Source organism: Aythya fuligula, chromosome 1 (assembly GCF_009819795.1).
Source record: "Aythya fuligula isolate bAytFul2 chromosome 1, bAytFul2.pri, whole genome shotgun sequence".
Lineage (NCBI taxonomy): Eukaryota > Metazoa > Chordata > Aves > Anseriformes > Anatidae > Aythya > Aythya fuligula.
Window position 1 is genome coordinate 68,300,481 of NC_045559.1, and position 22,217 is coordinate 68,322,697.

At 36.1% G+C, this 22,217-nt stretch overlaps 1 protein-coding gene across 11 annotated transcripts in view; it reads left to right on the forward strand.

The window, feature by feature from the left end:
- The window catches only part of PLEKHA5 (pleckstrin homology domain containing A5), a 168,091-nt gene that overhangs the window by 59,581 nt on the left and 86,293 nt on the right, over positions 1 to 22,217 (forward strand). For 2 of the 11 annotated variants that reach the window (XM_032186808.1, XM_032186800.1), the window contains exon 1: positions 5,100 to 5,207. The exons of 6 other annotated variants lie outside the window; for them this stretch is intronic. The gene's annotated coding sequence lies outside the window, so the exon portion shown is untranslated. Of the gene's footprint in view, positions 1 to 5,099; positions 5,208 to 22,217 lie in introns of those variants that run through there. 3 more of the 11 variants (XM_032186825.1, XM_032186834.1, XM_032186816.1) reach the window with 2 other exon arrangements.

Consider the following 22,217-nt stretch of genomic DNA (forward strand, 5'->3'; position numbering starts at 1 on the left):
CTGTGGCTAGAGCTTCTCAGAAGTGTAGGTAGGAATGTGGCTTGTATTTGGTTGGTTCAGGCCTGGTCTTAGTCTCAGAGACCCTGCAATATAAATATATATAAACTTAGAAAACAACATTAACAATCAGAGCAGTAGCGACAGTTTTATATTCTCTGGCAGAGGCTGGTATAATTTTCCAGCTGAATCATCTATGGTGATATATTAAAGGCCAATGTATTTTTATAAGCTGCAAACAACAGATAGAAACCTTATTTTTCTATTGTAATTCTACAAGAGCAGGAGCACAAACTGTTTTATCTAAAACATTTAGTATACCTATATTTGGAAATGAAATGACAATATAAATGGTAGAGCGTAGTTGACTATTCAAAATAATTGTGGTCATATGAAGAGTGAAAGACTATAAAAAGACAGACTTAAATGAGGCTTGCACTAACTTAATGAAGAATAGTATACAGGTCTTTTCTCATGTGATTTACTAAATGTCTTTGTGGGTGCTGTATACCTTATTTGCCCCTTCATGCCATGTCCTGTAACTTGCAAGTTATTAAACCTTCAAATTAAGAGATGAGGTGAGGGAGGATATCTTTTGGAGAAGGTGTTTAGCATTGGGTAATGTTATGTCCTCTTGCAGTTTGTGCAAGCACTGTAAGATAGTTGAAGATTATCTGTTCATTTTAAGTTTGTAGGTGCTAAACTTCTGAATGTCTGGCTCTGAATGCATGGAGTTAACCATTCCTATAAGTTATGAAAATGGAGATAGTAACAGAAGAAAAACAAACACAGAAAAATGAATGCCTTCTTTCTACAATGTTTATCTGTCCTTGTCCAGATTTAGGTGTTAGTCAGCTTTTGATGTTGGTAGCCATATGATATGTGCATTAATAAAATGGGAGAAGATGTGCATTCCTTTTTCTGAAGTGTTTTTGTTCTTGATTGTTTGAAGTTACCGTCTTTGAGTAATAGTAACCAGCTATTTAATTTGCTTTCAGTATTGAGGACGTTTGAATCTTCGTTAATAGCAGGGGAAAAATAAAAGCAAGTGGCATATATGGAATGGAAAGGAAAGTTGTGAAGTGAGGCAATGTTTTCGAATGAGCTGAAAGAATAATTGCAAAAGAAGGATCCAGAAAAATATACTTTTTAGTGTGGGAAGACTTAAATATTACAGTATTCGCACACTTGGAAATATCTAGCACAGGCAAAACAGTGAATGGAAACAAAAGTGGAAATTATATTACTTAAATAATTGAAAGTGACTACTATTTGAACTTTGTATATGTAGTATTCTGTGCATGATAAATGTTTTTTCTCCTTTGGTTCTCTAGACCCAGATACAGTCCTGGTTTGTTTGAAAAATATTTATCCACTTGAATAGGTGACCCATTATAAAAGAGTCAGTTGATAATTAAGCTGGAAAAACTAAATGGGAAGTGTGATTTTAAATTTGTGAAAATCTCTGGAGAATATAGCTTTCAACTGTATAGAAAAGGAAGAAACTTCAGATTTCTGTGATGTAGTATTTGAGAAGGCATTTTGAGGTATTGCTTTTAGTAGACCAAATTCAAGAAAGCTGCCTGTGTGACCATGCCAAAACCAAGAAGAGAGCTGAAAGACCTCGTGTATAACAGACGTGTGTAAAAGATATGATTGTGGAAATCTTTTTAGGATGCCAGAAACATATTTAAGCTCTTGTGAAATGCAGCTGTATATAATTTACTGAAGAATTTACCATGTTCCTTTAAAAATATCAGTTGCATAAGTCAAACCTTTAATAAAATCCATACAATGCCCGGTTATAAGCTTAAAAGTGAATCATGTTTCATTCTGAAATAGTGGTGAGTTTGATATTGAGACTAAAATGGACCTAAGCATAATGCAGAACAGCAATCTTATTAAAATGAGCTGCTGTTCTGTCAGAACAGATGATCAAAAGTGTTTGTGTGTGTTGCCAAGAAGCTTTTAGAAAAGAGCAAAGGTGTTTTAAGTATTCACCATCTGATTTCTTGACAAATACATTAAAGGAGGGGAGCAACACATAAGTGATTAAATGTTTTCTGTCGTGTCTTCTAACTGTGTGCTGAGATCAGTGAAATTAATCTTCTGCCTGTAATATTCTTCTAGGGCTCATTGAATTCTATCTTTATAGCAACATAGAGACAAGTCTGGTATAGTGTTAGGGTATTGTGTGATAACAAGGCTTTGTTTTGGAAACCAATGCAGAAACTTTAGAAAAATATTTCAGCTTCCAATTTCGATTTTAATATAACACTAGCTTTGTCAGGGGAAAGCTAGAGTACAAATCAGAAGAATGTTTTTGTAAATCATACATACAGGGTATATTTCCCTACTTACATATTTGTGTCCTTTTTTTTTTCTTTCAAGAAATGTTTATCAAGTTGACAAATTTCTACTCATTTACAGTAAGTTTCTTATCAAATGTGCAGATCTTGATATTCAAATGTATGTCATTGCAAAGTAGTAGTTTCAGATTCAGAGAGACGCTTCTCTTTTGTAAGTAACGTTTTGCATTGATTGTGGAACCAAGTGTTTTGCTTTTGCATGCTATTTGTAGCTGTTAAAAATTTTGTCATTGTAGCTAGATTTGGTAGGTCATTAAGAGAATAGAATGCAGATACATTAAAAAAAAAAAAAGAAAAAAAACACACAAGAACTGTTCTGAAGCTTCTGTAAACTTTTCTGCAAAGTTGAGCAGATGTCCAAGAAATGCAGAGAGTTCTTTCACGAAGAACTGTCTTTTATGGCAGATTGTGTCCATAAAGAAATTTCACTTCAGAACAGAGCTTTTAAACTTGGAAACTATTTAACTGAAATAAAATGGGAATATACCTGAAAGAAGAGATGTTAGCTTCAATTGTAGTGGATTATATTAGCTTCTGTTCCATCCCACCCCCCCCACACTTCCACATGCATCTGTGGCAAATAGAAACTATTAGATAGAGATTTGTAGAGTTAATCTTCCCTCAATGGCATTTTGTTGTTGTTGTTGTTTCTTTTCTTTTTTAGAAAAAGAAATCAAACCTTTTGACAATATTTCCTGAATGAGACAAAATGTCCTGAATGAGACAATATTTCTCATTCAGGAGACAACTCTTGCCTCTTGACATCTCTTTTTGTGCTGTGTTTCACTAATCTGAATCTCTGAGAAAGTTCTAAGAACAGCAAAGGAGTAAATAATTGAAAGTTAGGTGATACAGGAAGAAGAGCTTAAATAAAAATGTGGAATATAATTTAATACTAATTTCTTGTTTCTTTAAAGAGTTCATTAGCTGGCAAGGAAATACTGAAATGCTTATCATGGTGCAGGCTTTTCCTAGCCTGGCACTAGATGGTAGTATTCAATTCATTTGAATTTTGCATCCTGGACAGACCCTGTACCAAGAGTTGGGTTTTCTTATGTATTGATATAAGAAAATGAAATACCGAGGTATTATGTGATAAAAATCAAATGAACGCAGTTAGTGTTACATGCTTATGATTGATCTTTTTTTATAGTCACGTAATATTATCTCTGGAGTATGAAATAGGATGTTTCAGTTTGTTCATGCAAAGTGGGTTTAATGGTGGCATAGCTCCATTGTGCATCCTGATATCCGGGTTGATGCCTGGAAGGAATTTCTGAAGTAGAAAGATTTCCATTCATTTTGTTCAAGTTCACAGTCAAAGGGTAAGGATGAATTTTAAGTTATTTACCTTAATAAATATTTTGTTTTCATGCCAAGAGGGTTTTCAAAGCACAGGAGTGCGCTGTGTGAGCCTTAGACTTCAGATCACGATAGCTGAAGCTGCAGATGCACATACTAAAGGCAACCACTTTTTTGTACTGATATGAAAACCTCATTTTTAAGTCCAAGATATTAGTGAAGCTTAAGAATGTCTTGCTTCCCTGCATATCATTCTATTAATCTTTGTTTTCTATACTTAAAGAGGATTTGACATATGCATTCCAAGTGGTAGTATTTATTTCATATTCAGCAAAGTAATTCAGTGCCCAGCTGTGGTGGCTATGAGGTGAGCTGTGTAGTGCTTATAAGGCAGCTTTTAAAATATAGGATTGACAAAGTAGCCTGCTTGGCTTTGCTTTGAGCTTGAATGATAAACATGAAAGCATTTAAGGAAAAATAAACAAATAAAGTATCTACTGCCTGGGGCATAGCTTTTGTCTTCCCACAAGAGGAGGAAGATGTAGCGTATTCATTTTTAAATATGAATATAGAATAAACATGGAAAGAAGCCTGTGAGATAGGGAGGGAAAAAAAATAGAAGACCTCCTATACCACTTGTATCTGTGTTTGTGTGAATTAAAAGATGTTAATCTCTGAAGGGATGGTTTTAAATATCTGTTTTCTTTGGCATAGAATTTTTATCTGTGAATAAACCTGCCTTTTGATACCAACATGAATAGTTACATTAGGAATCTAGATGGTTTCTTTATACATAAAAAGATTTAAAGTGAAGATAATTTGCTTCTGAACATAAACCACTTGCTAGACAATCATTTAGTCTCCCTTGCTGCCTCTCCTACACCCAAAAAAAAGCTGCCCAGAAATCACTAGGTAGGATAATTTTTAAATTGATTCAGAGAATATTTAGGAGATTTGTTCCCTTTGTCTGATTTATGAGTCGTGCTGCTCAGTGTTCAGATCATATGCTATCCTGAAAAAGGTTTCAGTTTATTACAGTGGCATCATGCAATTACATTGAAGTACATGATGATAGTATTTAAGCCTTAGGATGTCTTGCAGGGAAATAATGTGAACAATTATCTGTGCATCAATTCAGATTAAAAAAAATAATAATAAAAATAAATGGGGTGAGGGGACTGGGGGGGGGAATCAGGCAAAATCTGTACTGCTCATTGGCTGAGTTTTGTGTATTCCAATTAATGATTTTAGATTTGACTTAAAGTTCTGAAATTATTTGGAAGTAGGCCATCTCATGCTGAGCTGAAACATCAGGCCATTTTAAATGAGATACCGAGCATGCTCATACCGAGTACCCACTCTTTCAGATATTGCAGCGTGTGTCTCGGTTCCCTGTTAGTAGAGCTGTCATTCAATTGAAGTAGGGGAGAGCACAGTATGCCCTTTTGTCGTCTTTCTATCAGTGCACATATGATTTCTCTGGAAACTGGAAACTTGAGATGTGAGCTCAGCCTTGCTGTTAGAATGTCAGTGGTGTCGGTGAGTTGAGATTAATCTCTTCCTTTCTACTGCCTTTAGATACCTCAGATAAAGCTCAGCTTCATACTTGTCTCTATTCTCTAATAATGGCATCTATTTGAAATGTCTCTGCTGCTTCAGTAAAATAATTCTGGCATATATGTATTAATTTTGTGAAGAATTGCTTTTTTAACAAGAATGTTAGGCTGTTTAACTCAGAAGTCCAAAAAATGGGTATGTCTTTTTTTCTTCTGACTTCAAATTAGCTAACTGTTCCAAATATAACAACAGTTCTTGTTAAGGAACCACCACTTCTCAGTCATTTTTCATGCCCTTTATGTCCTTTGTAATTTGGTTTAAATCTAGGCTATTTTGTGTATCTAACATTTTAAAGGGAGTTTCAATAGACTTGTAAAAGAATTGTATTTATGTAAGACAGTATTGAAAGATACAGTACTCAGTTTCAGCACAAATCACTAAACAGCAGAAAGATAACTGTTGTCATCTGTTAATTTTGCTGATAGATACGCACGTATTTCTTTTTTAATCGGCTAAGAAATAGAAAAAACATCTTTTAGGTCTGTGTTGTGACTGACAATTTGCATTTTGGTAGGTAATAACAGGAATTTCTGAACAAATTTTTTTAGCCTTCATAGTAGCTGATGTATGTGTGTGATAGAGCTCAACATTCAATTAGGTTTTAATTAACTGGAGAAAGGTAGTATTTATGATTCAAAGCATTGTCAAAGCTTAGTTCTTGCAACTGATTTAAAAACTTACTTCCCTCCAAGAGCATCTGCAAAATGTCTGCCCCACCCAAGTCAGTTCCTAATTGCACTTTTCCCCCAGTGAATAAAGATGATTTAAGATCCACCTTTTAATTAAGCTTCATGAGTGTTCTGAGGTTTCAGTTGTGAAATTACTGCCTAAAATACAGCTCATCACTGGATTGGAATTGGAGGTCTTAATTATTTAAAAAGCAAACACATTTTGGGGTTGGAGAGGGTTGCTTGTTTTATGCAAAAAAATGCACTTTATCATGTGGTGGTGGTGCATATAGACCTAAAACATTGCTCTGGATAGAAGAGCTGGAATACAACGGGGAAAAACTGCTTGTCAGTGGGCTCCTTGAGCCTCACAGAAGAACTTGCTGCTAAACATTACCCCGTTATGGTTCAGACTGACTGGATTCACAAGTGGAAGATCCCTAAACCTGTACATTTCGTGGTCATCCCGACACTCGCGGCTGGAAGAGAGGCAGGCCAGAGCCTGGTGTGTCTGGATCTGGAGGTGCTGGAGGTCAGGTCACTTGACCCTCTGATACAGAGTTCCACAGGAAATGGTCTAAATGGATAGAAAAGAAGATTTTTGTGAAAGCCTGAGGATAATGCATTTAATTGAGGCCTTGCTGTGTCAAAAGGTTGTCAGAACCCATCAGAAAACCTGCACTTTGGCTGCTAAAACAGGATGCTAGGGTGCAGTTGTTTGACAAATGATAGAAGAAGGACAGTAAGGGCTAACTGTGAACCTGTGTTGTACAAATATTACTGTGCTAACTTGTTATTTTCAAAGCATGTAATGTATTTCTAAGTTTTTGCTTTTGTAGCTAGACTAGACAACTTCATAGTGTCGATACCTTCAGGTTCTGTTAGCTGTGAGTCTTGGAGATGTAGAAAATGTGAAGAATCCATACAGGTTCACCACAGGAGAGTTTCCAGAGGAGCAGCCGACCTAGGAAACTTAAGACCTTCTAGGAAGGGAATAAAGAGATGAGAAAGCTGAAGACTTGTGCTTGTGGCTGCAGAGTAGGCAATGGGAATGGCAGTGTAAGAGCAACAGAGGTGTGAAACATAAGCACGTGCTGAGACAGTAGCAGTCAGCTGCCCTGGCAGTGCTCGTTTGTCAGTGCCAGCATGGCAGGCTGGGAGACTTCTGCTGAAGGAGTTTGAACTTGGTGTGATTCTCCTGAGGCATCCCTTTGAAATAACAGCTAATGTTAAGCTATAAAAAGTTGTGTTTTATAGATTGTAAGGGAACAGCAGTAGTCTCAAGGAAAGCAGAAATTTTTAAGTGTTCAATATCCCAAGTTATCTTTATAACCTGTGTCTTGCCTGCTTTACTCTTCAAAATAATGTTTATCTTTTCCTTTGAAATAAATACTGACTCTAGTAAGTTTTCCAAAAAGAGGATTTCCTATAGTTAAAAAGGTTGTATTTGAGAGGGTGAATTGAGTACAAGGGCTGCTGATTGTATACCTTTATTTAGAATGTAACTAAATTCTGAATTGAAAACTAAAACAGCAGTCAGATTTATTCAGTTTCAAATCATGTTGTGATTTAGTTGTTTAACACAAGCCAGTCGTCAGTAGGATTTTATTTTACTTCATTGTAGTTCAGTGTATTTTAACTTGCAGTAAAATACAAGAGTGCAAAGTTTAAGTATAGCTCTGCTGCCCTTCAAATTTTCAGGAATTATAGGTTTCTGGAAGCATCTTCAAGCTGTCCGTTCATGTGACTGGAAATGTAGGACATATAATTCAACTTTTTCGTTTGTTTGTTTTATTGTTTTTGGAAGAGGATTAAAAAAAAAAAATGGGCGCTTTTTCATTAGGAGGGCTGTGTAGTCTTAAGAATGTAGTAGAGTCACTTTGAAGCATTTATAGGTAGGACCACTGTTGAGATAATGTTTAAATAAACTTTCTACCACTTGAATTTTTTTGAATATCGATGTTGGTACACAACTAAGGAAAAACATTAGCAAAGGATGTGGAAGTTAGGGATGTGGGGTGAAGGGGGATCTCTTGCAGTCAAGTTGCCTTCCAGCTATTTTTTGAGTGGTTAAATCTTCTGGTCAGTGAAGGCTTTGTCTTTTTTTGTTCAGGTTGTCTTCTAAGTGAAAGATTTTACTACAGCTGACATTTGAGCATAGTCTGTTCATGTACCAGATGGAGAGCTGTGACAATTTTAGACTGAAGGTTGTGTCTAAAATCCTTGTCAGCATTCTGCACCAAGTCTTGACCCATTTTAGACAGTATGCTACAATCTGATACTTTCAAGAGAAGGCCATTTTTTAGTTACTTTTCTTTATAGAGTGAAGGAAGGAGTTGAGCTGTTTCACAAGCATGATTTAAATTTACTTTTCAAAATGAAAAGAGCTGCACACCAGTCAGTATTCATTTAAACTAATTGGCTATGGCTATTGAGTGGGAGATTTTTATGGAAAAATAATAAAGGCTTTATTAGTTCTTCCTATATGTATGTAGTATAATTTGAGAAACAGTTTTATTAAAATGCAAATCTAAAATGCTTCATGTCTCTCACAAGTTGCTTATTCTTTTCATTATTTATTTTTTGTATTCCTTGGCTGGCCTGTAACAAGAGAGTACAAGAAAGGAGTAGCTAATTCTTGTCGGAACGAGTTGAGAATTGTCTCTGCCTTTTCAGTACATTGAGGTTTAAAGTTGGGTTTAGATACAGCCCTGTGAATTTTGGCAGATTTCATCCATGAATTTACTAGATTGTTGCTATTCAGTAGTGAATAGGTATTTGGTGGGGGATTTCCATCAATAAAACATTAGAAAATTATTTTATACAGAAGCTTTACATTTTCTGAAAGAAGACCAAGATTAAAACATTCTATTTGATAGGTCAGAAGTTCTTCAATCAGCCAAAAAACGCAGAGGGAAGGGAAAAGTGTGTGGGGGGAGGGAGATGTATGGCAATGTTTCTCAAAATACTACATAAATTTTAACTGTTTCAATGTGTTTTCAGGCAGTGCAACAAAAATAATGGAAACATCTTTCACCTTATGTATGTGCATGCATCAGTATTTTTAAGGGAATGTGGAATGCTAGTTTATGCTCCAGAGAGCATCAATGTTTGAAATATTTTTAATATTCAGTCTAATGCGTGTTTCAGTACTGTGGTAGAGGAAACATTGGCTTAGTATTTAAATATCTCAGTGGCCTTAAGGATACTAGAATGGCATTGGGTGTTCATCTGAATTTAACGAAAGCATATGCCATATAGCAATTTAATTGTGTCTAAGCCAGTCACAAATATGTTCTTTCAAACCATTATAATCAAAAGAAAGGGAGAGTTGCTTCAGGCTATTTGAAAGGGGAATTAATTTAATATATATTATGGGTGATACATTCTTATCCAAAAACCTTAATCGAGAAAGGTTTCAATGTTCTATAGTCTCCTATTTATATGGAAATGATTAATTAGTATTTCAGTATTTAAAGTTCATTCAGCAATCTTTCCTTCTGTATTTATATTTCAGATACTCCCTTTCTATCTTGTGCATCTATATATAAAGTGTGCAGATTTTTTCCAGGGAATTACATTGGCATCATCCTGTAACCATGCTGGCAGAGGATCCCTCATTTGCATGAAAGTTAACATATGGGCAATTGAATGAAGACATTTTAATCAGTGAAAACCTGGTGTTTGGTGACAAAACTAAGGAACTGCTGGAATGACCCTGAAGCTTACATTGAATAGAATAATATTTGCTGTGCAGTCTTTAGAGGTCTTCTCTTGGCCAAATTAAATGAGAACCATTATTATTTGAAAAACAAAGAAACAAAGTGCCTGCATCATGCTGTTTTAAACCCTGCCAATACTTTCTGACAAGCTGTGATATATGAAGCTGTATTCAGTATATGATGAAGCATTTTGATGGGAAAAAGTGTTTTGAGAATCAAGGAATGTGAAAAGGTTTCCAGAAATATCACTAAAATAAGACATTGTATCTTCATTTGGAGATCTAGAATAGTTTTCTTTCTTTGTTTTTCACTTTTTTTGAGAAATAGTATGATCTTTTTTCTTAAAAAAAAAAAAAAAAAAATAGTCTGACGCATCAAGGTGTTTGCATTGTAGCAACAATGGGAAAGACACAACTTGAACAGTGGCATTTTCTGTAATCCTGTTTTATACCACATCACCCAGTACGTTTGTTTTCTGTATGAGAAATAAATAATTTTTTTAAAAAAAGACATCTTTTACTAGCCCTCACATTGAAACTGTCAAAACAAGCGCATTAGGGCTGCCTTTGAAAGTACTTCAAAGTGCTGTATGGTTACAGCCCTTACACACTCCCTGCAGAGGTAACTTCTGATACCTTTCTGGTAGAGTCTGGCTGTTGCTCAGTAGGTGACAGCACCGCCAGCGTTAGGCAGGATTTGCCCAGAGGATGAGGGAAAGAGAAGGTGGTGACAATCACAGGAAACAGAGTAGTGGAATTTTGCCAGATCACTAAAATTATATCCTAAAGCGCAACTTAAAGAATCAAGAAACAGCTGTAAACTGGTAATTGGGCAAGAGGAAAAGCAAAACCAGCTACTGAATGGTTTACCCTTTGGAGTACTCCGGCACTAAGCAGTTGAGACTTTTCTTGATTGTTTTTTAGGCCCAATGATTTGAGTTTTGAAATTGGTACGCGATAGATTTAGGCTGAATTTAGTTTCTGGCTGCTTTAACAATCAGAATAGTTGATGTTATTCCCATGGTTTTCCATTGCAGCATTTGTATCTCGCAGTGTCTGTTGCATTTAGTTGCTTTAAAGGTGGGGAGTATTTGGTATCCTGGTATTACAAATCGGGAATGGAAACAGAGGTTTACTTAACCACAGTCGCATACAAAGTCTAATGAAGCAGAAAGTAAAGCCAAAGCATATCCCTGATGTAATTAGCCTGATGTGATCCCTGAGTGACTGTCAGAGAAATATCTCAGGAACTGAAATGCATGTCAGTACAAAGCTGCACCTGGCCCAACGAGCAAAAAAGCCAAATAGCCCCAGAGAAACTTCAGGCTGTAGTGTTTTTGTACTTCGGCTACTGGCTTTGCATTACACCATGTAGAAGTTACAGACGACTTGGAGCTGGTTCTGGTATCTTTACATGTTGCTCACTCTAGGTCCTTGATTCATCAACTTGGGATCCTGACCTCTAAGGTATCCTCCTCCTGGTTCTGTTCTGTAGCGATTCTTGTTTGCAGCATATATTCAGATTGATAATTTGGTCTATTAGATATTGTTTTTAATTTCTTTAATACTACTTAGTGTTGAAATCAAGCAAGCACAGTTTAGGGTTTTGTTTCTTTGTTTCAACTGGTCTATTAACCAATGTTGAAGTCCCACAGATAAAGATATTTAATTTCTTCATTTTGCTGGTACGGTGACACAGCTATTAGACTAGCACTGTGTCATCTGACAGTTATGTTGATGTTGAGACATTGTGACTGCACTCCTCTTCCTCGTTTTCAAAAACATTTCTGAAAACTTCTGTGCCTATGTAATGCTGGGAAAGAAAAAAAAAAAAGACAACGTTGTGAAAAATCAGCAACACAAAAATCAAGGAAATACAAACTAAGGAGTCACTGCAGTGTGAATGGATAGGAGGGGTGTGTATATTTATCTGCATATGTAACATACGTACTAGCCAGTATTTAACAGTATTCACCATTTTGTAGTATCTGTAACACTTAGATTCTAGACTTTCAGGTCTAGAAATAAATTTGGCTTCCCAGACTGTTTTTCATCTTCATGGTTTTATTTTAAAAGTTCAATGAAAATAGTAGAGCCATTTCCCAGGAAGACATTAGGAGAAAAATGTTACTAATAGATGTAAAATGTTTCCAGCTGGTTCTCTGTGAAGTTTTGGTAACTCTGTGGTGTTGAGGGAAAGCTTGTGATTTAGAAGATTGACCCCTTTTTCAGAGAAAAACTTCTCAGTCTATCTACAAACAGTGTACTCCTTTAAAAATAAATAAATAAATAAATAAATAAAAAATTGGGCCTCTTGCACACATCAGTAGCATTCTTACTGTTAAAAATCTGGATGTTGTGACTGGTGAATGTACTTCCAGTTCTCTACAGCTTTCTCTTGTGGAACAAACATAGAAATTTAATCAAGGAATTACAGTATCACGTAATAAAAATAATCAGTAAGACCCTGCTGCTCTTGATCTAGAAAGTAAATTAGGTGGAATACAAAAGATTTCTCTGCTGATTTTTTTTGTAGGTTCTGTTTGCATCAGAGTCCTTATTTTGCAGGCAGAAATTATGATTTATTTGGCAAATCCCTTATAAAAATACAGATGATTACCAATAATTCAATTTTTGTCAAAATATTAAAATGAGATTTTCTGATAGGCAGTATTCACTTATGTAGGTAATTATGTGTATCACCAGAATTTATTCTGTGAAGATCTGAACTGTTCTGCATGTGCATCTTTATATAATTATTGGGAAAAAAATGTCTTTTCAGTCTTGGATATTGAATATTTGATATTTTCAACACATCAAAATGACTGATACTTGATGTACCTCAATGGAATGCTCTTTTGCAAACTGCCAGAGAGGCTACAGAGACACTATGTGCCAGTATCAACTCTTTTCCTGTTCACTTCAGCTAATTCCCCCATTTTATTTTATTTTTGCACCTTTCTTTTAAGCTGGGGGGAGGGCAAGGAGGATGAATAAATCTTGCCCTCCTGTAGTGGGTGCTACCTCCTTTCCTTCTCAGGTGATCTGATAAACCTACCTAATTTCAACTCAAGATAATGGTTTTCAGCTGGCATGAATCAGTGAGCACTGCTGCTTTTATTTCAAGTTTAAACAATAGCTTTTGCTTTGTAAGCTTACAACTCATTTCCAGCTTTGTGACCAGGTGCAATAAAAGATGCTGATCCTTGTGCAAACCTTGCCTTGCTATCTTTGGTCCTGCTCATAGTAATGCTCACATCAACACCGAGATGATTGCTTCATACAGGCTACATTCATTTTACTGACAGAACGTGCTCTTTCTAGTTAGAGCAGCCACAACATTGCTTATTATTAACTGCCTACACGCAAACATTTGCTTAGTTAGAAAATGGCATGACACTGTTCATCAAGCCTTTTAGTAATACTTCAGTATGCCTGCCAGAAACTTTGCTAATGTTATGGATACTGATGTTGTGTTCCTCTGTTAAACTGCTGAATTTTCTGGTGATAGTGAAGGTACTACACACGTCTCAACAATCACGTTTTTCAGTGACTTTAGCTTCATCAAATTGAAACCAGATTTTGAAAAGTTAGATCAAAAGTCACTTTTTGTAAACGTTGTAAAATTTGAGGTAGTTGTTAGATGAGGCTAAATTACATATTAGTTGTCACTGTTACAAGCCCAAAGTATCTGAACTTATGTAATTTTGCAGCCAAGCTCTGAGTATAGAAAAGCTACTTCATAAATGGTTATTGTATATAATATATAGACTAAATATCAGGATTCCTTTTTAAATTTTTCATTAACCTCAGGTTTCAGAAATACTATTCTTACTACTCTCACATTTAAAAACTAACAAAAAAAATGTGAAATTTACTACAGGGGATACATAAGGATGCTGATAAGTGTAAGCAAGTGATATCTGTGTATGGCAGCAGCTTTCTGTGTCTAGTCATTTGTGATTTTTTTAACAGAAGATTACTGCAAAGACTTCTATCAAGAGTGTGTTTTTTTTTTCCTTATAAAAATTAGCCTTTTTTCTTTATCATGAACTCAGGAAATTCTTGTCAAGTTTATATTTATATTAATTTTAAACTTGCTTTCGTTATTAGCTACTTTGTATTTATCAGCTCCTAAAGCTTTTTTTTTTTCTTTCCATAAATAAGGGTTCAGGGTAAATGTTGATTTAGACTCTTCTACATAGTTTTTGTAGGTCAAAAGCTTTTTTTTCTTTTAAGTACAGAACTTTGGATTTTGAAGAACATTGAAGAGCAGCACTGTATGTAAAAGTGAAACTTCTTAATGGCTGCCTATTTCTCTTCTTTTTTTCTTTTCTTTTTTTTTTTTTTTTTTTTTTTCTTTTGCCACTGGGGGGAGCAGAAGGTTCTCACAAGCTTCAGGGAATGGAGGAATGGAGTAAGATTCAGGTCTTAGTGTTGGCTTGAGGGTGACTGTGGACCATTCATGTCTGGCATACGCTTGAAAATCTGCTCTACACTGAAAAAGCCCTAGATTCTTGCTTGATATTTTCTTTATTATTTTTTTTTTCAGATAGTTGCTTTCCAAATTGCGATTGTATCACAAAGTGTGCTTTATGAAAGGAAAGGAAGAAATTATCCTTTATATTACTGATATCAAGAATTGATTGTGGCTGGTGTAAGCTTTAGTACAACTTAAAATTCTACTCTGAAATTTTATTATAGCTGTACCTAATATAAGTAACTATATTGCTCAGATTGACGTGCAGTTTGCTTGATTTAATAGAAGGTGCTACAGCTGAGCAATGCAGTTTTTTTATTTTAATTAATGTACACATGGCTGTTGTTTTAACAGGCATTTGCTTTAATCCTGGTCTTCCAGTAGTAAACCTAAAAGTACTCCTTCCGTTCTCTAAAAGTACTGGAAGAGAGGAAACAGTTTGATTTTTCATTGTTACTTTTTTCTTTTTATTTGCGTAGAATCAAGGGCTATATACTTTTAGGGTACTATAAACATCTTGTCTGAAGACAAGATGTTTATAGTACCCTAAAAGTATATAGCCCTTAAACATCTTCAGAAAGACTAACACCTACAAGGGCTGCTTCTGTTTATTCCCAGATAGTTTTTTAAGTTTCTGTCAGTGTTTTGTGTATCAGTATATTTCAGAAAGTGTCCCACAGGCTTTTGGGGCCTTGCCTTCCCTGCTAAAACTGCTGAACTAATGGTCAAGCTACATGCAGATCCTACTGCATATCTTTAACCAGTTTGATGTTTAGGGCAGAGCTAGATGTTCCAGTTGCAAGCCCAGATTAGGCTTTGCCTTTGAGAAAAATTGTTCTGTCTGTTCTGCCAACAGTCAAAACTCCTGCTTCAAAATTCATTAATTTTGTTGTTCATGGTGTACAGAACTTAAATGAACCAAGCAGGACAAGGATAAAATGCTAGAACAACACATCAGTGCTTTCAGGGATAGATTTACAGTAGTTTAGAGGATATAGTCAGAATGGCAGAAGCCTGCCAGAAGGTCCTGGAGTACACCCGCTAGTTGGGCTTGGTTGCAACCAGGACTGCTGATATCTTTTCCATGGAGTTATTTATCGTTCTTCCTCTTCTTTTTAATTTTGATGAACATAAGCTCCCTCAAGGTCTCTCCCCCTTGCTCTTTTTGTTTTTTAATATTGCATTCTGTTATAAATTATTTTCTGAATTGTGTTTGAAACAGCTATGGATTCTTAATTTGAGAACATAACCATTAAAAACCAACTGACCAGACAAAAACAGTTCAGCAGCCTTTTATTCTTAGAACCCTGTAACCTAAGCAATATTTTTGTTTGTTTTACACGCATGTAATAAAAATAAATAAAAAAAAAAAAGGTATTGCATTTTATTAAAGCCTAGGGTTTAAATAGTGCATGTTGCTATGAATAACCAGACATTTGGAGCAGCTTGCTCAGCTGAGCTTAACTGTCATTTAAAAATAATTAGTAACTCTCATGCATATTGTCTACACTTCATTAGTATCCAGACAATATAGATTATGTTGTGTTTCTCAGAAATCGCGATAGTCTGTTCCTTTAAGAGATTTCTTCATTAAGTAGAGAGACTTCTGTTTTCTTTTGGGGGGCACCATTACAATCCCTTCTCTTTAAAGAGTCTTGTGGTCTAATGCAGATGAGTAGCTTATGATTTACTTTTTTCCTGTGCAAGGAAATAAATACCTCATTGCTACTTAGGCGAGTTACATGTGCAAGTCCGTGGAACCAGGCTGTATGCATCTGAGGGTGTGCAGTGAGCTGACAGATGTCATTGTAAGTGGTTTTTATCAGCTATGAAATGTCTTGGGTTTTTGTAGATAAACCTGATGACTGGGAATAGGCATGCATTACTGTTGTTTTCAAAAGAAATGCAAGGAAGGGGCTGCAGGGAACTAAAGATCAGTAAAGTTCACCTCTGTCCCTAGGAATATTATGGAGCAAATTCTCATATAAACTATTTCTAGGCTTGTGAAGGACCTGGAGTTAAATAGAAACAACTAGCATGGATTTGTCAAGGAAAAGTCATGCTTGACTAACCAGACTACCTTCTGTGATGACCCCTCTTCAAGCGACGGGAAACCAGTGAATGTCACTTAAAACTTTGTGATGTATCCTCATGTAGTATCCTCATAGCCAGTGAGTTCCTGGATAACCCTGGCCTTGAGAAAAGGGATCATGCTGGAGGTCACTGTGGCCACAGAGACACCTCAATAAACTGGAGGGTGAGCAAGCTGTGAGTCAGTGCCTTGATCTCATCTGCTGGGATGGTGAAGGTTAACCATGTGCTGAGCTCTGTTGGCCAGACTGGTGATTGTCGTCAGGTCATCACTTTATCACTTTCAAAGCTGTCTCTGGAGTACTGTGTGCAGTTTGGGTCCCAGCAGTATCAGAGAGAGAAAGATGGGTGAGCCCAGCACAAGAGCAGTAGGCCTCTGGTTATGGGTCCAGAGTATGTGATGTACAAGAAGCAGCTGAAGGCTTGTTCAGCAGAAGAGGAGGCTGAAACAGGGATGTAACTGAAGTCCTTTGCTGCCTAAAGGAGCTTTGTGAAAGAGGCATTCTCCTCAGAAGTGTATGAAGAGAGGGCAAGAGGCAGTGGTCATGAATAGAAATGAAGTACATGCTAAACAGTTAAAATAAATCACAAAGCTGTTGAGCACAGAGAGGCTGCAGAATCATCATTCTTGAAGATCTTTGAAACTCAACACAGGCTTGTGCAACCTGATCTGATTTAAATTTAGCTCTGAGCGTGAGATTGAACTTGGTGACCTCCAGGGGTCTTGTCCAACTTGTGTTTTTATACGTCTTATTTATATGGAATACCTTTTGACTTGAGGCTTTTATGTAACATAGCACTTGTCTTATGGACTGTCTCAGAATAGTCCATTAAAGTCATCAGAAGCACATTCCTTAAACCAGACTAGACCTTAGTAACAACATGAACATGCAACCCTAAATCCAGTGGAAAATATAGGTAAGGTTGCCATGAGGTCATCTGTACATGAGTGCCTAGAGCAAATTTGTTTCCCCCTGCTTCTTTGACCCAGTTATGTTATTTTGTCTTTATTTTGGCCTGACTGGAGAATAAAATATTTTTTCTCTTCAGCTGAAAATATCAAGATAGGCTTACTGGAACAGCCCATAACCCTCTGGAGTAGTATGTTCAACAGTGAGAAATTATGGCTAGTTGCCCTCCTCTGGTTTAGATTTTTAGGGACTTGCATTTTTATGATATTAAGCTAGTTGTTTAAAATTTAAAATGATTCAGCACTGGATGCTATCTCAGTTTGCAGGCTGTTCAGGAGTGGAGAGCTAGGTTTTTTTGCTTTGAAGTTTTTGTTGGTTTGTTTGTTTTTTACTGAAGCAGAAAACTGAAAAATAGCGAAAAACTGATGTAATTCGATACTAAGTTTTTCTCATTCAAAATTAGCCCTTACTGGTACCACAGTAAGGTACCATATCTTAGTAGGAACTAACTCGGTAGTTCTCTCTTTCAGCTGCCTTAGTCCTACTTGTCTGTGTCTCCAAACATCATATGCTAATACTTTATCAAATCGTACTCTGAAATCAGGGCTGGAGGCTATTAATTAAAGTTAGATTTTTTTTTCCGGAAATAGCACAGATCTTACAAAGAGAGGCATTAATGTCTTGGAACTAACAGGATTAATCGTTTCTATGAATCTTATCATATGCTAACAAAAAAGGAGGAAAAGATTGACAACTTAATTTTGAGTAGAGGATTAATTTTATACATGAAACATACTAGCAAGTGAGAGAGGGAAACATAGTCTCTGCAGTATTGACCACTTAACCTGTGACTGATGGTAAAACTGGTGAATTTCTGGAATGTTATTTTTTGGCTTTAAATCTCATATTCCAAACCTTTCCCAAAACACTTTTGCTCAGGTTTTGAACTACCAAATTTTGCCATTCCAAGTGTGACAGATAGGAGAAATTGTTTCAAAATAGGTCACTTGCCTTAAAGGCGAGATTTTGAAGTTAACCTCTTTGTTAACGGTCCTAACGATCTCATTAATGAGACCAACTTAATTAAAAAAAAAATCTAACATTTCTTGGAGAAGTTGTATCTATTTTTTTTCTATCTCCATGCATTTTTTACCTTTCCTAGTGTTTATATGTACAGCTCTGAATCCCTTTTATATAGCCCTGTCCCACCTCAGGTGGTCCACTGGGTCAGATGAGGCATATTCCTACAATCTTCTCTCTAGAGTGCATACTTACACTGGTAAACTTTTATTTTTGTTCCAGTTTAAACCAATAGTTAGAATTAATTGGCATGGGTGTGTTACTTAATCATATTCTGATTTTGCTGTCTTTCATACTTTTCAAGTTGTGGATCCTTTAGGAAAGGGGGGAAAAATCAGTGTAAATGCAGATTTCTGTGTGTTTTACCACAGAAGTAGACACAGACCACAAAGGCATAGAGATTTCAGGTTAGAAGCAACTGCAGACGTACTGGATGCTGTTCTCAGTAATTGTCTCCTCTTGTCTCCTTTTGTAACAGATACTTAGTTGGTTCAGGGTGTGACCTTACATTTGTGCTCCTGAATTTTGTTCCATTTTCATTCTTCTTCTTCTGGGTTATTCATTTCTTTTCACGTGAAACTCATCTATTTCTCATATTTTATCAAATACTGCTCATATGTCTGATGATGCCCCCTGGCTTTATGTCACCAGCAGACTTCATATTTTTCTTTAGTTACTAATGAAAATACTAATTTTAAGTTATCCTCCTGAACAGGATTGCATTCTGGCAGTAGTCCAGTGTTCATCAGTTGGTTCCTGTTTTTGCACCTGGCTTCCTCTCTTGAACCAGTTTTGAACCAGTTTCATCCCTGCGTCAGTGGCAATCCGTTTGTGTGCATTATCTCCTTTAGTTCACTCTGCCTCCCAGTTTCTGGGATTGACACTGCTCACTTTGAAAAATGGGACAGAATATTACTCAGTTCTTGGACTCTGTCTTGGCTAGCTCTCCTTTGAACCCTTTTCCGTCTGCATACCAGTTCTTTTTTTTTTTTTCTGTCCACAAAGTATTCTTAGTACCTAGACCTAGTTGCAACTTCTTCAATTCAGAGGTCTGTGTTTTCTTTTTGATTTGTTCTTCTATCCTTTCCTTAGAATTTCTCACCTTACTCACTGTTGCATTATTTTATTTTTAAATGAGTGATTTATCCTGCTGAATTTAGAATCTTTTTTTCTGGGAGGTCCATTTCTTCACAGATCGCAGAGAATTTCACTCATGTCAAATAATTTCTGGTCTTTTCTGTACTGAGAGTGCTGCCCTCAGTTTAGCTGACTGAAGACAGTGCTTAACAGCATAACACTGTTGATTCTTAACCAAACCTAAATACGATATTGCTATTTCAGGGCTGCTTAAAATCTGTGGGCTGCCACATTTAAAAAATTCTACATGAATTTGAAGCTATTCAAGAAGATAATGCTTTGTACTTCAGATTTTAATAAGAAAGATCTCTGTCCATATCCAAGTCTAAATTTGGGGGTTTGTAGAGGACCCCAGCTGTCCATACAGCTGAAACTCTAGGGTTTTGTTCTTGCTTTCTGTTATTATTTTTGTGAAAGTACATTTGGCATGAATAAATTACATGGTATGGAATACATCTCCTTTTTTATTTATATTTTTGTAGTAGATTGTTAGTCCATATTTTTCTTACCTCTATAAAAATTTTCTTTGGCACCTCGGTTTTGGTTGTTCTTTTTCTTTCGGTGGTATTCTTCATGGTGTATATAGCCTCTCAGCCTGCATTAGTAGTTTGGAAGCATCCATTTTGGTATCAAAGTTTCTGACCTTAGCATAGGAGGATTACTTTCTACTGATCTTTTCATCCAGTTCACTAGCCTTTTGTTTCCTAGTGGAATTAGGTAAGTGCTTTCTGAGTATCTTGAGTGCTCCGAGGTGCTCTGACCAGCAGATAGAGAGGCGAGAGCTGGGGAAGGAGGAGGTGAAGAAAATGAGAAAGGTGGCCCTGCTGTGGGCTACTAAGCAGGGTCAAGAACTTCTGAGCTAAATTAGCTGGAGCCCTGCGGAAAGATGTCTTATGCTCTAGGACGTTGTCCCTGTACTAGTCTTTCATCTTCCTCCTCCAGCTCATAAAGTGTCATTCCTCTATTTTATGAATATACAACAGACAGACTTTTCAGGGTGAAGGTAAATGAGAAGAACATATTCAGATAACATTGCCAACATCTGTTCTTTTTCACTTTTTCTGGCTGTAGCATTTTGTCTAACCCAAGACATGCTCCCAAAAATCTTTGCTGTCAGCTCCTGTTGGAATTTAATGCTGTTGTTAAATATGTTGTCTTCCATCATTTAGAAGCAGAGATTTTATTGGTAGATGGGAGTTGATAATTTGGGGCTGCAGCAACATTTCAGAAGATGTGACATCACTCCAGTATCAGCTTTCTCTGGAGGCTAGCAATCCTGACAGTTAAGTTGCTTTTTCTCTGGGTCAGGGCTGTGCAGTACTCATTGGGGAGCAGCTTCAGATAGGAAAAGGCTGTACCTCACATCTTGGTGTGCATTTTCTTGTTTGCATGTCAAGCTTTTAGTGAAAAATGAATTTCCTCGGAGACTGGTGAGTAATTCTTATTCTTTGATGTACATTTTAACAACTGTGGTTTGGTTGGTTTTTTAGACGTAAGGCATTTTTTCCTTCTTTGGAAAAACAAATTTTTCAAATGCAGTATTTAATAATTCACAATATATGCAAAGTAGCACAGTATTTATAACATTCAAAGTTAAGATTTTAAATAGAAGCCTAATTTTATGTAGAAATTGTGTTCACTGATTTATTACCTTCTGTGTATAACTTCCAAGATCTTTATTCGTATGTGATCTAGTAGATGTGCTCATGTTTAAGACATTGAATGTAGCAGGAATTATTTGAGCTTTTTTAATTAGCTTGCAACACTGAGTGGAAATACTCTCAAAATAGAAACTTGAAGTTGCCTTATAAGCCGTATGTTAAAATAAGGTAATTTTAATAGTTGACTATCTTACAAATGTTATCCTGGGGGTTGTGTATGTGTGTAGGGGGGGACCAAATGGAATAACAGATGCACTTCCAGTGAGTATATATCATCTGCCTGGATGTATGTTACATTCTCTATGAATGTCATATATTGAGCTGCAAAATCTGTCAGCCTAAAAACTGGGATGGGGATGGGAGGACGACAACAAAGAACAGTATCCATTTACAGCTTAAGTTTTAAATAACTGAAATACACTGTAGTTTCCACTTCAAGGTAACTGTTTTCTCATTGCAGAAGAAATATAAAATACATGTCCTCTTTTCTCCTCCCTAGCAATTAAAAGCCTAGTTATAAAAGTGCTGCAGTATTACTACATTTAGAAATCTTGGCAGATTCCAATTTTGACAGGGTTTGTCTTTCAACATGTGGATTACATCTTCCATATTAGAGTAAGAAAATTACAGTACCTCTGTCTGCACAGAGGTATTTTAAAAGAGAAAGCCAGGGTTTAGCTGTGTCGCTTTGGTGATTTTTGTTTTGTTTTAAGGTCTTGATGGATGAATACATGCAAAAGCATCTTTTTCATCTGTTTGGAGATTCTGGGAGTAGTGAAACTCATCTTGATAGGAGTTAAATATTGATTTCCAGCAGGAAAACATTTCCAGATTGAGTTTAGATGGGCTGAATAAGAGCTTTAGGTAGCTCTGTGGATATAATGCATTAGCCTGTGCTCAAGATAATGTCTTTAATGCATCAGCTGACAATTTTTATGATACAGTATTGTGATGATATTATATTGCAGATACAGAATTGATATATTTAGGATTTATGATACTTGGCACATTACTATTAGCATAAAAGTTCCTTTGTAGCTGAGTCTTAATGTAGATGGTTGGCTTCCAACACAGAAGTGAAAGTGATAATAGTGGTAAATGCTTTTTAAATACTTTTAAAATATATTTCTACAAATATACCTATTTATTATGTCATTATAGTATTCAAAAATATTTTAATGTT